Genomic DNA, 18,818 nt, shown 5'->3' with positions numbered 1-18,818 from the left:
TAGGGAAGAAAAGGGTTTCCTCGAAATTTCCTCGGAATATTCCGAGGAAATAGGGTTTTTAAACCGAAAACAACGTTTTGCGGTTTGAATAACACCTCTATAACCCTTATTAAGTGTTTTACGTTCATTATGAAGTCAAAAATTTGTTTCTTACCCTATAATAAACACTTTTCCGATTGTATGAACGAAATCCCACAACATAAGAGAAACACTTATACACTTTAATGAACGGTAAAGGGAATACTTTCAATTCGTTTTGAAATTTGTTATTTCATGGTTTATGCTCATCTATACAAAGAATCCTCAATGGTATGCATTACAATTGTATAAGAAATGAAATACGGCAAAAAAAATTGATGTTTTGAAACCCCAAACACTAGTTCCTCGGTATTTCCTCGGAATATTCCGAGGAAATTCCGAGGAAATAGGGTTTTTAAACCGAAAACAATGTTTTGCGGTTTGAATAACACCTATATAACCTTTATTAAGTGTCTTACGTTCATTATGAAGTCAAAAATTTGTTCCTTACCCTATAATAAACACTTTTCCGATTGTATGAACGAAATCCCACAACATAAGAGAAACACTTATACACTTTAATGAACGGTAAAGGGAATACTTTCAATTCGTTTTGAAATTTGTTATGTCATGGTATATGCTCATCTATACAAAGAATCATCAATGGTATGCATTACAATTGTATAAGAAATGAAATACGGCAAAAAAAATTGATGTTTTGAAACCCCAAACACTAGTTCCTCGGTATTTCCTCGGAATATTTTCATTTTACCGGGCAAATATTTCGCGAAAATTGAAATTAGAATTCCGACGGAATTCCGACGGATAATGTCCGTCGGACCCTAGGTTTTATAACCACGAGCCCCTTCTTCTTCCCCATTTCTCTCTTCTTCCTCTGCGCGACTCCTCTCTTCTCTCCGGCGATTTCCCCCTGAATTCCGACGATATCTCCGGCGATCTCCCCCTTCTCTTACACAAATCATGTAAGGACCCTATCCCACTCTCTTAGGTTCTATTTGTTAGGTTTTTGTGTAGCTTTGATAGATTTTTGTTAGGGTGATTGGTTAGGATTGTGATTTGGTTGTATAATAGATTTAGAATTGTGATTTGGTTGAATAATTTGTTTTGTTGAATTGATTTAGAATTTTTTTATAATTTTTTTATTTTTTTTGTATTTATAAAATCGATTTTTGTATATAAAATCAATTTTTGTATTTTACAAAACGATTTTTGTATATAAATTTGATTTTTTGGATTTTACAAAATGTTTTTTGTATATAAATTCGATTTTTTGGATTTTACAAAACATTTTTAATATCTATAAAACTTTTTTTGTGATTAAAACCAATTATTTGGGATTTTGGTTTTAAAAATATATATATATTTAGATTATATAAATTTTTTATTTATTAAAACTATTTTTTGTTTATTAGAACTATTTTTATATATTTATTAAACATTTTTAATATCTATAAATCTTTTTAGAATGATTAAAAACTATTATTTGGGATTTTTTATAAAAAAAATAATTTATATATTTCTATATTTATTAAATATATTTTTTTTAATTTACAGGTCTCATGATGATCAGACCCGGCCTCGACAGCGTCGTGGTCGTGGTGGTACGGGGTCAAACATGGTAAGGATGATCGCATATCTTGGTTGGAGACCCAGATGGCGGCTCAACAGGAGGGCTATGAGGCACAGAAGAGGGCTGAACCAGCAAATGATGGAGATGATGCAGAGGATGTACCTGAACGAGGTGTTCCCGGACGTGCCAGACCCGTAGTTTTTTTTTTTTCCAAAAAGTCGGAATGTTTTATTTTTATTTGTGAAACTTTGAATATTAATTAATATGATTTCAATTTTAATTTTAATTTTATATTTGCGAATTTAAATTTCAAAAAATTTATTTTTTAAAAAAAATTAATATTTTTTACATTCCGAGGAAATGAAATACCGAGGAAATTCCGAGGAACACTTGATATACTCGATCGATCGATGCGTTTTTGGACATATAACCATCGATCGATCCGTTTATACCGAGGGACATGTTCCTCGGAATATTCCGAACGTTTTTTTATAAACGGATCGATCGATGGATATATGTCCAAAAACGCATCGATCGACGAAGTTCCGAGGAAATATCCCGACGACGTTCTCCCTCGGTATATTCCGAGGAGCTTTCCGACGAACTAGTGGTCCTCGGAATCTCCTCGGAAATTTGTTTCCTCGGAATTCCGTCGGAAAATTTCGAGGGATTTCCGAGGAAAGAAGAAATTCCGAGGAGTTATTTCCGAAGACTTGTTTCGTCGGTATTTCGTCGGAATATCGTTATTCCGACGACATACCGACAATTTTTTCTCTCAGTATGTCGCTGTTTTCTTGTAGTGGCTGTGAAAGAGACAAAGAGGGTGGACAACAAGGATGACGAGGAAGAGGTGACACCGGCGGATGATAGGACGGTGTTTCTGACGTTTTCCAAAGGATATCCAATTTCTGAATCGGAGGTTAGGGTTCACTTCACGAGGAAGTTTGGAGAAGTGATAGAAGCCATAGTGATGCAACAAGTGCAAGAAAATGAGCAGCCCTTGTTTGCGAGGATGGTGTTGAAGATGGAATATGCATCGAAGATTGAAGAGATCGTGACTCCAATGAACAAAAACAAGTTCACTATTGATGGAAAACATGTTTTGGTTCGCAAGTTCTTTGCTGCCCCCTCCTCCTCGCATGTTCGACCGCCTTCTTGAGTTTTAGACCATCTTTAACGCGGAACTTTAACAGAGGTTTTAAAGATAAAAACTGATTTAATTAAATGAAAATTAAAACAATAGGCAATTACCGATCCTTAGAAAGGGATTTTGGTAACCGTTTTTAAAGGGAGTTTTTCGAACACGTGCAAGCACAAAAAAATTTCTTTTTTTTTTCTCTTTTCTTTTCTCTCTGTTCTTTCTTTCTCGACTTCTCCTTTGGCGATTGAAACCGGCGTCTCCTCCGGCTTCTATGATCTCCTCACGGCGTCTCTTTTTCTCCATTGAGAATCACAGGTTCGTCCACTTTTAATCTTGTCTTGATCTTGGTCGACTGATTGTGATATCGATGACTTAGGGTTGTGTTCCGTCTTAATTGGTTATCTTCTTAATTAGGGTTTGTAATTCCTGTTCTGGATTTCATCTATCTCTTTGTAAAGATATGAATCTATGGTTTATTTGAGAGAGTTCTGCTTGCTGTAACAAATGTTTGCAAATGAGACATCATGGATATGTTTGATTACAAGTTCTAATCTTGTTGTTGTTTTTTCTGGTTTAGAAGAGATTGAGATGTCAACACTAGCAAAGATGGAACGCTGTCATCTTCGGGTAGCCAAAAAAAACACTTGCTTTCTTTTATGGTAAAACCTATGTGTCTTGTCTAGATTCTAATCATTTGTCATTCTCTGTTTTTAATGGAAACTACAGCCCAGATGATACGCCTAGGGATGGAGTTGAACAGAACTTACAGAACCAATGGAGTCCCATCTATGTATCTCTTTCTTTGTCGACAAAGCCGTTGCTATCATGTTGGATACAAAGGTAACATCTTGTTTTTTTTGTTTGTTTGTGAAGAGAGGCATTGCTAGAAGATACAAGAGTAGGATTTAGGCATTGTTATTGTGTTACATGTAGGTCTGAGTATTGAACTGTTTTGAGTAACACTCAAAGTCCTATGACGAAAGTGAAACATAATAGAAGTTAATCGGTGTCAGTTTGAGGTATGTGTGTGTGTGTGTTATATTTTTAACCGTAGAGTGCCAATCTTCCTTCTATAACAGGTTGATATCATATTTGTTGTATATATTTGTTGTATATGCAAGTCACGAGTATTGTCTGTATGTTAGGAACATGTTGGTTTTGGTTCTTCTCTTCTTCTCTATATAAAGTTGTGATTCACCAAGCATTTTATTCACAAAGTCTCATTATCTCCTTCTCACCAAACAAGTTTCATTCTCTCTTTCTCACCAAATAAGTTTTATTATCTCCTTCTCACAAAGTAATCTAAAACACTCTCTTTGATCACAAATATTATTCACAAATGTTTTTTTCAAATTACTCTTGATTATTGTATTAATCTTTATTTTTATGTTGTTTTTTAAATCTATGTTTTAAATGTTATCTTTTAATATGTTTTATTTAATAAATAATTTTATGTTTAAAAAAAAAATCTAAGAACCTTTAACTAAGAAACTTTCATTGGACCACTCAAAATTAGAGTTTCTTAACTAAAATTCTTAGGTTACTTTTATTAATTAAAAAATCATTAAGAAACCCATTAAAGGTTATAGGGATAATCATGCTCTATAAGTTGTGTTTTTGCTTCTGAATAAAAAAATGGCGTTTGTTCTTTATTAATACTTTGTAATTCATTAAAGTGGCAAGATGGATTACCTATTTTCTAATACATCTTTCGTTTTGAATGTGATTTATTTTCTATTGGATAATACAATTTTAAAACCTGAAGTGCAGCACCCAAGGAGCAAAAGACCTTTATTTCCTCGGTTGTAAAAGTTCAAAATAAATATTCAAAATAAATGACTGATATAGTGATGTAGAATTAGAATATTAATAATTAAATTAGAATTTTAACATTAATGACAATTATAAATTTGATAAAAAAATACCACAATATCAGATTGTTTAAGTTTACAAAATGAAACTTTTCCTGGACCAAAGTTTAAAATTAATTAATTACGACAAAATTATATGTAAGGTAACAAACGGCTCTCATAAAATTATCATTATCAAACAAAATTTAGGTTGTTCTTATTTCGTGGTACAATACTGTTTCTTTTTTATGAAAATAAATTTCAGCATGTAGAAAAAGAGGTACGGACTAACATGAATAGACAACAAAACCAAGCAAACAAATAGTTGCCATTGGAATTATTTTGCAAGGAATTCATTCATTATTAGTGGAGAGTGTCAGATTTTGAAATGTAAAATGCATGACATAATTCGGCGTATGTAGTTCGTACAAAAGAATAATAAATCAAAGCTTATTCAGACGGTTACCAAATATGGTATTCACGATCAAAGCTTGATCTTAACATTCATACAAGAAAAGAATAAACCAAAGCCATTTGATGGTACTACAAAGGCAATGCTATTTCTGTAGGTAAAAATAACCGCTGAACTCTACTTAAATCCCACCATTATGTCTTCTTGCCAAGATAAAAGCATGAATTTTGTTTCGTGTTTACCCAAGATTTTTGATGAATCATCACTCCGTTCTTGTATTTCAACATGTACAAACCAGTTAACCCTAATTAAAACCCCTTACCAATCCTTAAGTTTTAGTTTCAGCAATGACAATTTGACTTTTGATACAATAGGCTACAGATGTTCGGTACAACTTGTAATAGTGTTTGAAGCATGGTTGTGAAATGTGTCCAGAGTGCTCTTCTGTTGCATCTGTGGAGTTAACAGAGACAAGAAACAATGCAACAATACAAGAAACAATTACAGCAATCGTTAGATATGTGGAAATAATGGAGAAAGGATTCTTCGGGTTGAAGAGTGGAGGTAAAAGCTTGGGAAGTCTAATGCTGCAACTAATTGCTATTATTTATGGAGAACATGCGGTAACAGGAAAGCTCCGGAAACATATATGGAGGTAAAACCTTCAATTCATCCTCTTAAAGGCAAGAAGAATGCTCATCTTCTACATACCATGTTCAATCAACCAGTGCTCATGGTATTGTGGTTACTCTCAAACACACCACATGAGGGATGATGATATTTCTTGGAATTGTCAAAGGTTGGGAATACCTCTGAAAATTCCACATCTTAATGCTATTAGGTGAGTTCAAAATCCTGATGTTATTCTTCTCGTATAAATCATGAATGTAGATAAGTATGTATATAAGGTAGGAAAATAACTAAAAATATTCTCACTCTGTTGTAGTATCTGCTAAGGAGGGGAAGTGGTGGACTAGCCATCTTTTGAAATGATGAGGTCAAGATTCATTTTGGAAAACCCTTCTCTCTATTGTTCAAACATGTATGTAAAAGATGGCAGAAATACTTTTTGACATGTATGTTGAACTATCGTCAGGCTCATTGGAGAAAACTTATAAATTTGCTGCTGCTCGAGTTTATCAGCACAAACCTCAACTAATATTTCGGTACTTCAATGATATTAAAGGCAATTATGAGAAGGAATTAGGAGTTATTAAGTCATAAGCCTCATTTTCCTTGTTTAATCATATGCTATTGTTATTCGGGCTTCATGATTCAAAACAATATAGGGAAGATTTACTTGTATTGGTAATAAACCTAAGTTCAAAATTAAATATCAGATTTATAGAGCAGTGGCTAATTATGACTGCATTGATATGTAATCATCTTCTTGTATTTATCAACCACCTTGGATTGATTCTGATAATCGGGCATTATTTATTAGTACTTATTCATTTAAATATAGTGAAGAAAAATGTTTAGATATGACAATAGATAGATGCTGCAACACGAGGTAAAACAAGTGATATATGATGTTTGAAGTCAAGAATCTATTAATCTACATCTGATAATATATATCATGATTTTTATGAAATATTTCCATGGTATAAGTCCTTATTTAGAGTCTTTATATTATTTTCGAGTTGGTTTTAGAACTTTTGCAGGTTCAAGTACGATTTGAAGCATTTTGAAGATTCTAGAGATATTTGGATCATGAAGAGAACTGATGCTGAAAAGTTAAAGTCGGAGTCGATCTGTCACTACGGTGTCGATCGACACTCAGTTTGGTATCGGCCGACACCCGTCTCAAGTTAACAAACTGACATGCTTTAATGATGTTTGAAGAATTATACAAAACCCAAAAGTTTTCCTTATTTGAAGAGAAGCTTCTAATCGTGTTTTTACCTATATTAGGTTTTCTTAAGCAACTTTTTAGGCGACCCCAAATTAAATTTTAGAGAGATTTGAAGAGAAAGATCAGCACTCATTCAGAGATTGATTTGAAACTTCAGAAATTTTATTTTACCTTAATACAATTTATCCAGACTTCATTTATGCGTTCTTTGATCTTGTCTGAGTAATCACCCTTATAGATATAAAGGTTTCTAAGATTTAGGATTAATTGCTAAGTTGATAGAATTGCTACGGGTATCTATAGAATTCTTAGTAACTGATTGATCTTAATGTTGAGTTCTAGAGTAATTAAATAGAATCCTGATTACATGATAATTGATAGATGCAACAGCATAATGATTACCTGAAATTATCTTTGATTAGCTAAATAACTAATCGCAAAGAGATATGATTTAGGGATTTAGTGTACTTATCCGAGTTTTCTTAATGCTTTATTTAGTTTATGAATTTGCAAAGAGATTTGGAATTCTAGTATCTAGACATAGATAGTGTCTGCAACTAGAGCTAATTCATTTGATAATCATAATCTGAGTTCAAGAACCGTTCTTCATCAACCCATAACATTCTATAACTTGCAATTCTGACTTACCTGTTTGAATTTCCCGAATCTAGCTTAGTCTTAAATTCAAGAATATTGTGTGAAACATACAGTCTCTGTGGATTTGATCCCTAAGTGTTATATCGCACTCTGAAATTGAAGAGTAGCTCACTGGTAAATTTGAGCATATCAAATTTTGGTGTTGTTTACGTGGACTCTAATCACCATTAGTCTAGGTGTTTTTGACTATATTTTTCTTTTTAGTTTACTTACTTTCTTTTCTTGTGTTTCAAGTGCATGCATCACAATACTAGAAGCAACAAGGAAAAAGAGCTTTTGACCCTGTTCAACCAGGAACTGTCGGAGTTGGAACATACAAACCGCACATACAAGAAAAGAGTATCGAGTGACACCCCTCAAGCATCACACGACACCATTTCTGCATAAGCATCGACCAACACTACTCAAGAATTGAAGTAGACTATATCATTTTTTTATTTTAGTAAACTATGTATCATTTTAATAAATGATAAACTATGTATCATTTTAATTAATGATATCAAGGGAGAGCACGTAAATATTAGGTTAAAACTCGTCGGGGATAACTGGTAATTCTTGTGGGACTTGGGCTTTAAGTCGGCTGAAACCTAATCTGGTTTCTGCGCGCTTCACCGTCGATCGATACCACAGAGTGTGTGTCGATCAATTGTTGCCTTCGCCCGTCGATCGATAGTCGATGGTCAACTTCGGGTCTTTATCATTTTATCTACAAAATGCACCAAAATCACCACTTTCCTCCAAATCACTCCAAAACCAGAAAACATACTAGAAAGACTTCAAAACAACTATAATGTATTTGAAAACACTTATATACCATGGCTAAAAGTGGGTAAAATCCATGGTATATCATATCTGCAATTAGATTAATCAAAACATTTGCACTTATTATATGGAGGTACAAAGATAAGGGGTAACCTGTCAGAGACCCTTTGTGGCCTTATACCTTCTTGCACATTTCCATATATAATAACTAGTGTTATAAATCATGGAGTGGATTGCCATTAACCAGGCCCGGTCCAAGACCGGCCCAATACTTAGAAGATGGAGAGACGGCCGAAGCCCTAGAGAGAGGAGAGAGAGAGCCGACTTTAGGAGAGAGAGAGACGGCCACAAAGCTTGGAGAAAAGGAAACCCTTTCCTTTTCCTAGTAGATGTAATCTTTCCATTATTATGTATTAGTAATTTTCCTAATCCTAGTGAGTTTAGGTTTTGGATATTTTCCATTTATCTTTATCTTGTAATCCTTATATAAAGGAACCTCTATTGATCATTAAAGACACAGAAATATTCAGTCTCTAAACTCTCTAATTACAACACGTTATCAGCACGATAGACTCCAAAACCCTGAGACAAAACCTAACCTAAAATCCGTCACACATAAACCCTAAATCAGGCGCAAATTAAGATCGATATATCTCTCAAACCCTGAGGAACCAGACGACGAGCCACATATCAAATTGAAGCTCTTGACGAGATAAACCATCAGCGCAAACCGTTCGTCGATCCGATCTCAGACGCGTCCACACTCGCAGAAGCAATATGCGGCGCCGTCTTGGTCTTTTGGAACCCTAATCCGAACCAACAAGATTTTCTAGCCAAATTCAAATCCTGTGAAAGATAAGTTTATCATACCTTAGTTGTTTTATGATATCTTGTTCAAATTATGGTGTTCATGTAATCTAATACTCCTTGTTTTTATTTCCTGAGCTGAGAGGAGTTGGTGCAAAGATTTAATCCCGAAGAACCCTAACTTGTTCTTGCTTCCGTTCCGGCTTGCAAACACCTGATCAGCTAAAGCCCTTAAGCGTTCCTTATCCTAGACATTCGTAGTTTCATGTTCACAACAGAGCCAGCCCACGTTCGCATCACAGCCAACTTGAAATTCAGATCAGCCGCTTGCAAAGGCAGCAGCTCGCGAACTAGATAAGAAGAAGACGCGTCCCGATCGCGTCTGACTACCTCAGCACACATCCGTGACCGGACACAAGACCGTTCCAGACAGCTCGCGTCTCGTCCCATCTTGCGACCCGATAAAGGAGCCAGCTCGCGTCCGTGTGCAACTAGAGGTTCATCTGATCTTTGGTGGTCCGGTTCAGACCTGCAAAAACAAAGGTACAGACTTAATCTAAGAACATGAATCGAACCTTGTTGTTTTGTAAAGATTGAAACCATAAAAGATAATCTCTAAAACTAAAAGCCATAGGTTAAATAGATCAATCCCCTATGAGTAAATCGAAGCTCTATAAGTTCGATCTAAAACCTAAAAACGAGATTGATCCATTGATCAATTAAAATCAGAACCTTAAAGGTTTTTGAATCTCAAATCAAATCCCCTTGATCAAAAGATCAAAGTTTTCGAAATCCCCTAAAACCCTAATTTTGGAAAATTGGTTTTAATTTGAAACTTGAGTATTTGATTGATCGCTTAGAGCTATGATTAGGATTGTTTTAAAAACTTGAATCTGAATCTTGTTTAAACTGAAACCCTAATCTCGAATTTAAAATCCTAAAGGCTTTGAAACCTTAAACTTTAACGATTGAAAGTTTAATAATGTTTTGAATGAGAGTTAGGTTGCTAGAGTGCTTGATTCTAAAATCTAATATTACCAACCTTGAATACACTTAGATTAATAATCCCGTTTTGTATATGGCCGTGTGGCCTAATACATTGAACATACTTGCGGCCTTGTGCCCTTGATTGATTAAAAGCTGTGTGGCTTAGTGCATATCAAAGTGACCGTGTGGCCTAGTATCCGGATGGTTATATAAACCGGATTGCATCATGATCCGATCCTTAAGATCGTTGTATCTTATAATGGCCGAGAGGTATAAGCATCACAATGCAAAGCCGTATGGCCTAAGCATCAAATATAGACTTATGAAATCATATGCACTGATTATTTAAATTGGTTGCAAGAATTCTAAATCAATGAATTGATTGATAATATGATTTCAGATGCCGAGATTTAATCCCATGGATTATGCCATTCTAAATCTCTCTGGAGATAATTATCTAGAATGGGCAATGAACACTTCAGTTACCCTGAAATCAAAAGGACTCGGAAGGAGTATCATTCAGGGTGATTATGGTGATTATGCAACTAGAAGTGAAAATGTTAAGAGCCATTATGTGCCATCATCTCACTGAGGAACTGAGAAATCAGTATTTACATATTGAGAATCCTCGTGACCTTTGGACAAAATTAAAGTCCAGATACACTATGGTACAAAGGTCAAACATAAATGGATGAGTCTCAGATTCCAAGACTTTGAGACAGTGGCCGAGTTTCACTTTGCCTTGTCCAGAGTCGTGTACCAACTGAGATTATGTGGAGAAGAGGTAACAGATAATGATTGTCTATTCAAGACATACTCCACATTCCATCCAGAAGATTTGTTGTCAAAACATATCTACATAGAAAGAGGTTCTACCACTTACAATGACATGATCTCTCGCCTAACGGTGATTGAGAATGACAAGGTACTAAAGAGGAGCAGTGAGATGAGATATCCTGATACAAATAAAATTGATATGGATCAGGATGAATCCAAGGGAGCCGTGTCCAATATAACTCAAGGAGTGGCCGGCATGTCTATTGACTAAAAGGGATCTCGACATTTTATTTTAAAGTCCTTGTTTTGTGATTTGCTTTTAACCTACTTGATGGTTCACGATTTTTATATATATATAAAAGAGTTTGTTTTGATATTCATTATATCTTTCCTGATCTTACTTGAACATATGAATATTTTATTGATAAAGAGTTGCCTAAAGGGCATAATATCAAGTAAGAAATTGTGAAAGGAGTATAGTAAACCTAGTAAAGAAACTATGGCTAAGGCATTGCCTATAAGGCATTATACACACCCAATGATATGTGACCCATTAAGTTATAAATGGTTTCAAATAGAAACAATGGGCAAAGAAGGAAACAAGTTCCTTCGGATTTAAAGAAAAAAAAAACGCCTAAGACCTTATAAGAAAGTGGTCGAGACTATACCTATGATCTCTACTGATTTAAACTATGCCAAAGATCAGTATGACGAGAGGCAAGAGCCGTGGTGATCATATTGAGATACACCACGAAAATTATACACTATATGGCATGATAGGATTAGCCATCCTAGTCTCAAACTTGATGCAAAGATTAATATTGAAAAGGCACAAAGAGTTATCCCATAAAAAAATCTCACGTTGTAAAACATGTACACAAAGAGAAACTCATTAAGGCTTTATTGTCCTAAGCACCACGAAATTATAGTATGTTCATGAGGGGGAGAGAGGATAAAACCCTAAATCCATGATCACACTACAAATTCGTGAAGCATGGTATAGAACCATGTTATAAACGACTTGGCCGTGACTTGGCCGTATAGTGCAGGCTTGACCGCACACAATCCATTACCTATAAAGGTTCGGCCAAGTAAGTTATTACCTATAAAGGTTTGGCCATGTATAGCCATTATCTATAAGGATGAGATTATAAAGTCTATAAGCTTGGGGACATTATGAATTTACATGTATAGAATGATAATATGCATCAGGCCATATAAGTGAGCATAGATATTCCCATCTCAGATTATATACGGGTCATAAAACCAGACATACCCCATCTTAAGAGATTTTGAATAAACCACCATATACATATGTGTGCCGTCTAAGATGGAATCTCAGAAGAGGATTGAGAATATATAAGAATAAGATCTTCTGCACAAATTCAAAGGACCGTGAGCCAAAACATGGGTGATTAAAATAGTGGCCAGGTACGGATTGCATGAAACAAATGAATCCGGATATTCAATATTAAAGGAGAAAGATTATAAGCTAGACAAAGAAAGATTAAAAAGTAAAAAAAATGATAAGAATGGTTTTAACCATCATTGTCTTGGCAAAGATCCTCGGACTAGAGATTATAATTTAAGACATCCAAAGAAATATTATATAAAGCTAGCTAATTGAGAAGCTAATCGAGATGCCAGACACTGACCCGAATAGAAAAGAATGACTAAGTCATAAACCAGCTTAGCACCAAACAAAATTTGATGTCCTTGAAAGAGACACAGTCAAGTTGCTATAGAGTCTATACAAGATAGACCAAGTGTTCCATAAGATAAAGGAATCTCAGATATAAAAATGGTGCATAGAATACAGATCCGAGATTATAAGAGAAACCATACCAGACATTGAGAAAAGGCTGCGCAGCTACACATCTAAGGTACCAAACCATGTAGTCTTGGGACGCCAAGCTACTAGGTAATAAAGGTCCTGGATAATAAGATCTCAAATCTATAGATCATGTCTGGAACATAATGGAACCACATGAAAGTGTCGAAACACACACACATTTGTATAAAGATACATAAAGTTATAGCACTTGAACATAAAGAGATGAACAAGGATCATGAATCCACAAAGAGTACTCATACAATCATAAAAGATCATAGAGATTAGAAAAGATAAAACGTGGAGGTTCAAAGTATCTAAAAGAGAGATGGGCGTATTGGCCATATACATATACAGAAACGCCATCTGATAAACCAGTGAAATAGATGGATTTTGTGAGATAAAGAAACCGTGAGAGAAGGCACATGATCAAGAGGTCTAAGAATGTTCATGTCTTCCTACTTAACAGCATTAGATTATAGCTTGTTACACAAGGTACTCACAGAGATCAAAGGAACGGATTATAAGGAGATAAACTCCTATGTGGTGGATGCTGCTACAGATTTTCTAAATTGAAAATGGTCTGGTCATAAGAAAGAAATTAGATACAAATAATGTAGTAAGCAGCATATGGATCACTGGATAAGATGAAAGAACAGCTTCATTCCTAAGTTGATTCATGGACTGAAACATAAAGCAGCTGCATATAGTATGTAAAAGAAATTGATCACGCATGATCATTGATCTTGGAGTTGTATAAAAGACAATCCAATACAATCCATATATTTGAAATTCCTTGTGATTATACTAAACCTAAAAGAGGTTAGTAGGCATAGAATAAATCTATGTGGGTGTCCGACCAAAAGCATCCGGCCCCGGCCCTTCAAACTAAAGATGTCCGACTCTGTCCATCTAAGGGCGTCCGGCTCTTCAGCAAAGAACGTCTGGCTCTTCGACTAGACGCGTACGGCTTTTAAGACTAAAAGGCGTCTAGCCCTTTCTTTTTGATCACAGGCTAGTAGAGACAAAAGATCAACCGGATACAAATGTATTGTAGTCCATAAGCTTGTGAGAGCCGAGATCTATGACCTAATAATATATATTTCAGTGTGTGATATAATCCACAGCAACAGAGGTCATGAGACACCATCAAGAGATGGATAAAGGACTACAATGTCGGAGATAGATATGGTACTGCCTAAGGCAAAGAAAGATCGATGTCCACATGAGAGATACATGAGAGTGTTCGGCCAGAGAGCCATAATGAGAAATTATAAAACTCACAGCAATGATCATTGATCTTGAACACTCATGAGACAAGTAGTGGACATGTATAGACGAGGTCTATGACCCAGAAATGGATCGGCCAGATCGAGACATAGGTTCATGATAACCATATCTAGTACATTGTCCATAAGTACTTATATTGTCCGATCAAAGTAAAGAGTTAACAGTAGACGATCACGTCTAGACTATGGACACATGCAAACACGATTTGCAAAGACCCAATAGTGATCCCCGAGAACAATATGGTTCACATTATTTAGCACACATGCCTTACCGGGACACTCGATGTCAAGAGACATGAGAAACGACCTAAAAGGTCGAAGTGGTCTAGATACGGCTTAGTAATGAACTTGGCCAATTACTTCCCATCCTATACATACAGGAAATATCACGCACAAGATGCGTAGAATGTAGAACCTACACTGAGGTTCACATCAGGGGGAGTAGTGCGTGTTGTACTCTTTTTCCTTCATCATGGTTTTGTCCCACTGGGATTTCCTGATAAGGTTTTAATGAGGCAACATGAAGCGTACTACAAATCCTGTATGGTTATGGCATCCAAGGGGGAGTGTTATAAATCATGGAGTGGATTGCCATTAACCAGGCCTGGTCCAAGACCGGCCCAATACCTAGAAGATGGAGAGACGGCCGAAGCCCTAGAGAGAGGAGAGAGAGAGACGACTTTAGGAGAGAGAGAGACGGCCACAAAGCTTGGAGAAAAGGAAACCCTTTCCTTTTCCTAGTAGATGTAATCTTTCCATTATTATGTATTAGTAGTTTTCCTAATCCTAGTGAGTTTAGGTTTTGGATATTTTCCATTTATCTTTATCTTGTAATCCTTATATAAAGGAACCTCTATTGATCATTAAAGACACATAAATATTCAGTCTCTAGACTCTCTAATTACAACAACTAGATATTCTATTGACTTCTTAGTTTCCATAATCTATTTGTTCAAATGTCCATTGAGACTGAAGGCTCTTAATGTGAATTCTAAAAAATCTCATTCTAACCGATCATATGCTTTAGTGATGCATGTCTTTATCACCATATCATTATGTGAAACTCGTTTCTTTGATTTTAATTAGTGCATTAGGTCAAGCACAATTAGGATGTTATGAAGGCGCTTTGAGATTCAGATATTCTTTTATTGATTGTGGAAGTGATTTAAATCTCTGTGTACCATTAAATGATCACATTCATTTAGTACAATATGCTTTTTGGATTATGAAAAATATCTTTATATATAAAGTTGGGTTTACTCTTTCCTTAGAGAGACACCTCAGCAGACAGGTCACAAATTCAAAAAGTCATGTGTTGACACGTGTTCTTTTTATTGAACGCTCCGTTTCATTAATCGAAGTGTGCATAAGATGTGGGCCTGCGTTTTGTATGTGGGCTGTATGTCTTGCTCGACAGAAAGAAACTCTAAGCCTCTCAACCATCAGATTTTAGGGTTCATCCCACTTTTTTTCCGCCATTGAAGAGATTGAATCGCCGGATAACAACTATTGTTCTCCCAACCATCAATGAAGATCGAGTGTTTCATGGGCTACTACGATTGATTCAATACAAGAGCAGATAGAATCCGTTGTCACTGTTTTGTCGATTTGAGTGCTTCAACCCGGGAAGGAATTCCGGCGCCGTTATGGTACTCGACTCGATTCATGAATTGTCAACATTAGTATCAATTTCCCACTCATCAATGAATACTCTCATTCAATGAATCCCCTCATTAGTTCAATTGTGTGAAGCTGGTACTATAAATATCTGTGTTTTCTTTCTGAAAAAATATCAAATCATTCTTTTTAATCACTTTGGTTTTGATTCTCTCAGTGACTAGAATGTCAAACTCCAGTCTGCTACTCGGTGATTTGAAGGCCGGCGGCGTTGACGTTCGTCTCCTGAGATTATGGAGGCTCACGAATGTAAAGAAGGCCGGCGAGGAGAAAACACATTATCAGCTTCGAGTTTTTTGTAGAGTTTATACTTTCTGATTTCATAGGAAAGCCCTCTACTTTGGTTTGTCTCACTTTCAATTCATCAGTCTGAAACTCTAGAAGACATACCTAAGTGAAAGCAAGACAAATCAGGTCTGAAATCTTTCTTCCTCCTCTCTTTCACCATAGTTCTGTTTCTTGAAACTATAACATCTTTGTTACTGAGCTGGGAAGCCGTGTGCTATTTTTAAAGGAATCATTTTAAATAAAGCCTAAACCTTTGCTTTTACTATCGAATTACTTGATGAATGTTGTTGTTGTTATTGCAATTATTTTGTCGAATACAAAGAAGAAAAGAAAGGAGGGGGCACAAGACGACTATTGTTAATGGCATCATAGAGACTGTCAAAGAATATAACTCTGTCCATGTTTTCTCTTTTAAAAACATGAAAATATCAATTTCAAGGAGTTCATACAACAGTTTAGACACCATGGAAGCTGAGTTTCTTTTTTTTTTCTTTTTTTTTGTAATTATGAATAGCTGGGTGTTGCTTGATTGTAAGTGAGATTAATATATGTCACATTCAGTCTTGATTTGAATTTTGGTTCAGGTTCTTCCTCGGCTAGAATAAAGTGATGCAGTTTGCTCTCTGCAGTTCTACTTCTGATGAAGTCCATCATGCCATCTTTAAAGCCTCCAAGGTTGTGTACTCTGCTTCTTACAATGGTTGTTTTATATTATTTGGTCTTTCCTCGCTAGTTGCGCTTTTACATATGTTTTGAAATTTTATTTCAGCTGCTTCATGGTGATGATGAACTGCTTATTACAGATATGCCAAAGGAAGAGGTTGAAAGGTATCATCTCTCTCGAAGACCTCCTTTTCTCATCTTGCTTTGGTGAAGACAGCAGTGAAAGGCTAAAACTGTATCCATCTCTCTCCCGCCTTTTATGTATCACTGTTGTAACTGTTTCTAAATGCTTCTTCTGGTTATCATTGCAGCTTATTTGACGCTTATGAAGATTCTGACTTTGCAAGGACTGGCAGTAGAAACGGTTTGTGACTAAAATTATTGCCAGCTTGATAAACATACAAGCTTGATTGCGTTAATCTTCATTACTGATCAACACTGTTTTGGTACTACTAATCAGGTTGAACTGAAGGGAGGTCTTCTAGAGCGATTCACACATAAGATGGAACCGTTTCTAAGGAAGCTAGGTATGCATGTTCGGCTCAACAAAAGGTGTATCTTGCCACTTTTAGTTTCCCTCTTTCACAAAGTTAATTTCTTTTCTTGATTCATTATGTAGGTACAACCTGATATTGGTCATGTTATAGCCAGATGTATCCCAACCAAAAATACGTTTGCGACCACGGTTAGCAATATTGATCAAGACCTTGCTCAAGAAAAATGTGTACCAAGAGCAAGGTGATATAATTTATATATATTTATATATATTTTATTTAAAGTAATGTTATTAAAGAACATATGATTTTTAAGTGAAAACATAGGTCTGAGATGAATTATGAAACATGATTAGCAGGAAAGTTGGAAACGAAGACAGTTCCTGATAAGGCATGCAATGGCACCTCGATATTTGGCAGTTCGGAGGAATCGAAGATGGGTTTGGATGTGAGAATGTGTAATGGTAATGGGTTTCAAGGGGTTTCAGTTGGATTGGCAGGCAGTATGATTTATGCTCCTACAATCAAGAAGGATTATGTTGGGAGGAGTAAGTATGAAAAACAATGGGAAGACAGGGAACTTCAAATCTTTTACATATTTGTTTATGTTGATGTACTTCCTTAAAATTTGCACCGCCTCAGGCATTTTAAAGTGAAAGAATTATAAATCATGCTACAGCATCTTATCCTTTCCCTAACTAGCATCATAATTATGTATTAAGAAATAAGCAAAATATGGTTTCATAGCATCTGCATATTAACGAAATTAACATGATACTCAAAATTAAAACTTTACGAGAACTAAACACACAAAACATCATGCTTCGTCAACTGTTAATACTTTATAGTTATGCAGAAAAACTTTTGCTTAAAATATGCAGAAAAATGTTTATGTGTCTTATTCTACTTACTCTAATTGTAAATTTAAAAATCTATGTGCCTTATTGGTATAATTAAACTAAAATGAACATTGAGAAAGTAAATAATTATATATTTAAAATTTTATTATAATTAGACAAGTTGTGTGTTACAAAAAAAATAAAAAAAATTAGACAAGTTTATAATTATAAAATGAAGAATAAAATACATAGATAATATTGCTGTAAAATAATTATGAACTTTAATTTTACTTTAAGTAAAAACTAAAATAAAATTTGAAATAAATTTGTACTATTAATTTTACTCGCCCGTCCGCCCGCCCATAGGACGGGTTTACCCTAGTCTTATTATATAAAATAGAGCTCTTTCACTCCCGAGTGCCACCTACGATTCCTGGTCACAAATTTATGTGAGCGTGAGACGTGTACGTTCACCCAAAACACATCGTTTCAATTAAAGCTGTATGAATGTTTATGGGCTTCGTCTACGGGCTTTGTTCTTCAGTTCCAGGGGCCGCAGAGCTACCCTTCTCTGAGTGATGCGATCCATTTCTAGGGTTTTCTGATTCTTCGATCTAAAGGAGACGAATCTACTTAAATCGGCGTGACGATTCGGTTCACTGAGGGTTTCGATCATATCCTTACACCTTCCATCAATCGAAACGAATCCTTCATTTTTTGTTTTGAGAAGCATAAAGAATCAATATTCAGGAAGATCGTCGAAGGATTCTGACATGGTGGAGATCGCTCCTCCCACGTTTGTTTTGGGTTCGACAACTCTAGAAATCCAGAAAGGTTGAATCTCTGTATCTTTTTATGTAGTTTATGTACCCATTTTCAT

General features: G+C 35.4%; 1 long non-coding RNA gene across 3 annotated transcripts; it reads left to right on the top strand.

Moving 5' to 3' along the window:
- The first annotated feature begins 2,411 nt into the window (after window positions 1-2,411).
- Window positions 2,412-7,073, top strand: LOC106432361. Of its 3 annotated transcripts, none has more exons than XR_007323499.1 (5): window positions 2,412-3,065; window positions 3,328-3,377; window positions 3,477-3,590; window positions 3,684-5,853; window positions 5,959-7,073. It is a non-coding gene; the product is annotated as an uncharacterized LOC106432361 (long non-coding RNA). The 3 variants fall into 3 exon arrangements; XR_002662811.2 differs by having other exon boundaries at window positions 2,418-3,065; window positions 5,448-5,853; XR_007323498.1 differs by having other exon boundaries at window positions 3,477-5,853.
- Window positions 7,074-18,818: the final 11,745 nt, after the last annotated feature.

This window comes from Brassica napus, chromosome C5, assembly GCF_020379485.1.
Source record: "Brassica napus cultivar Da-Ae chromosome C5, Da-Ae, whole genome shotgun sequence".
Classification (NCBI taxonomy): domain Eukaryota; kingdom Viridiplantae; phylum Streptophyta; class Magnoliopsida; order Brassicales; family Brassicaceae; genus Brassica; species Brassica napus.
This window is presented reverse-complemented; position numbering and strand designations above follow the sequence as displayed.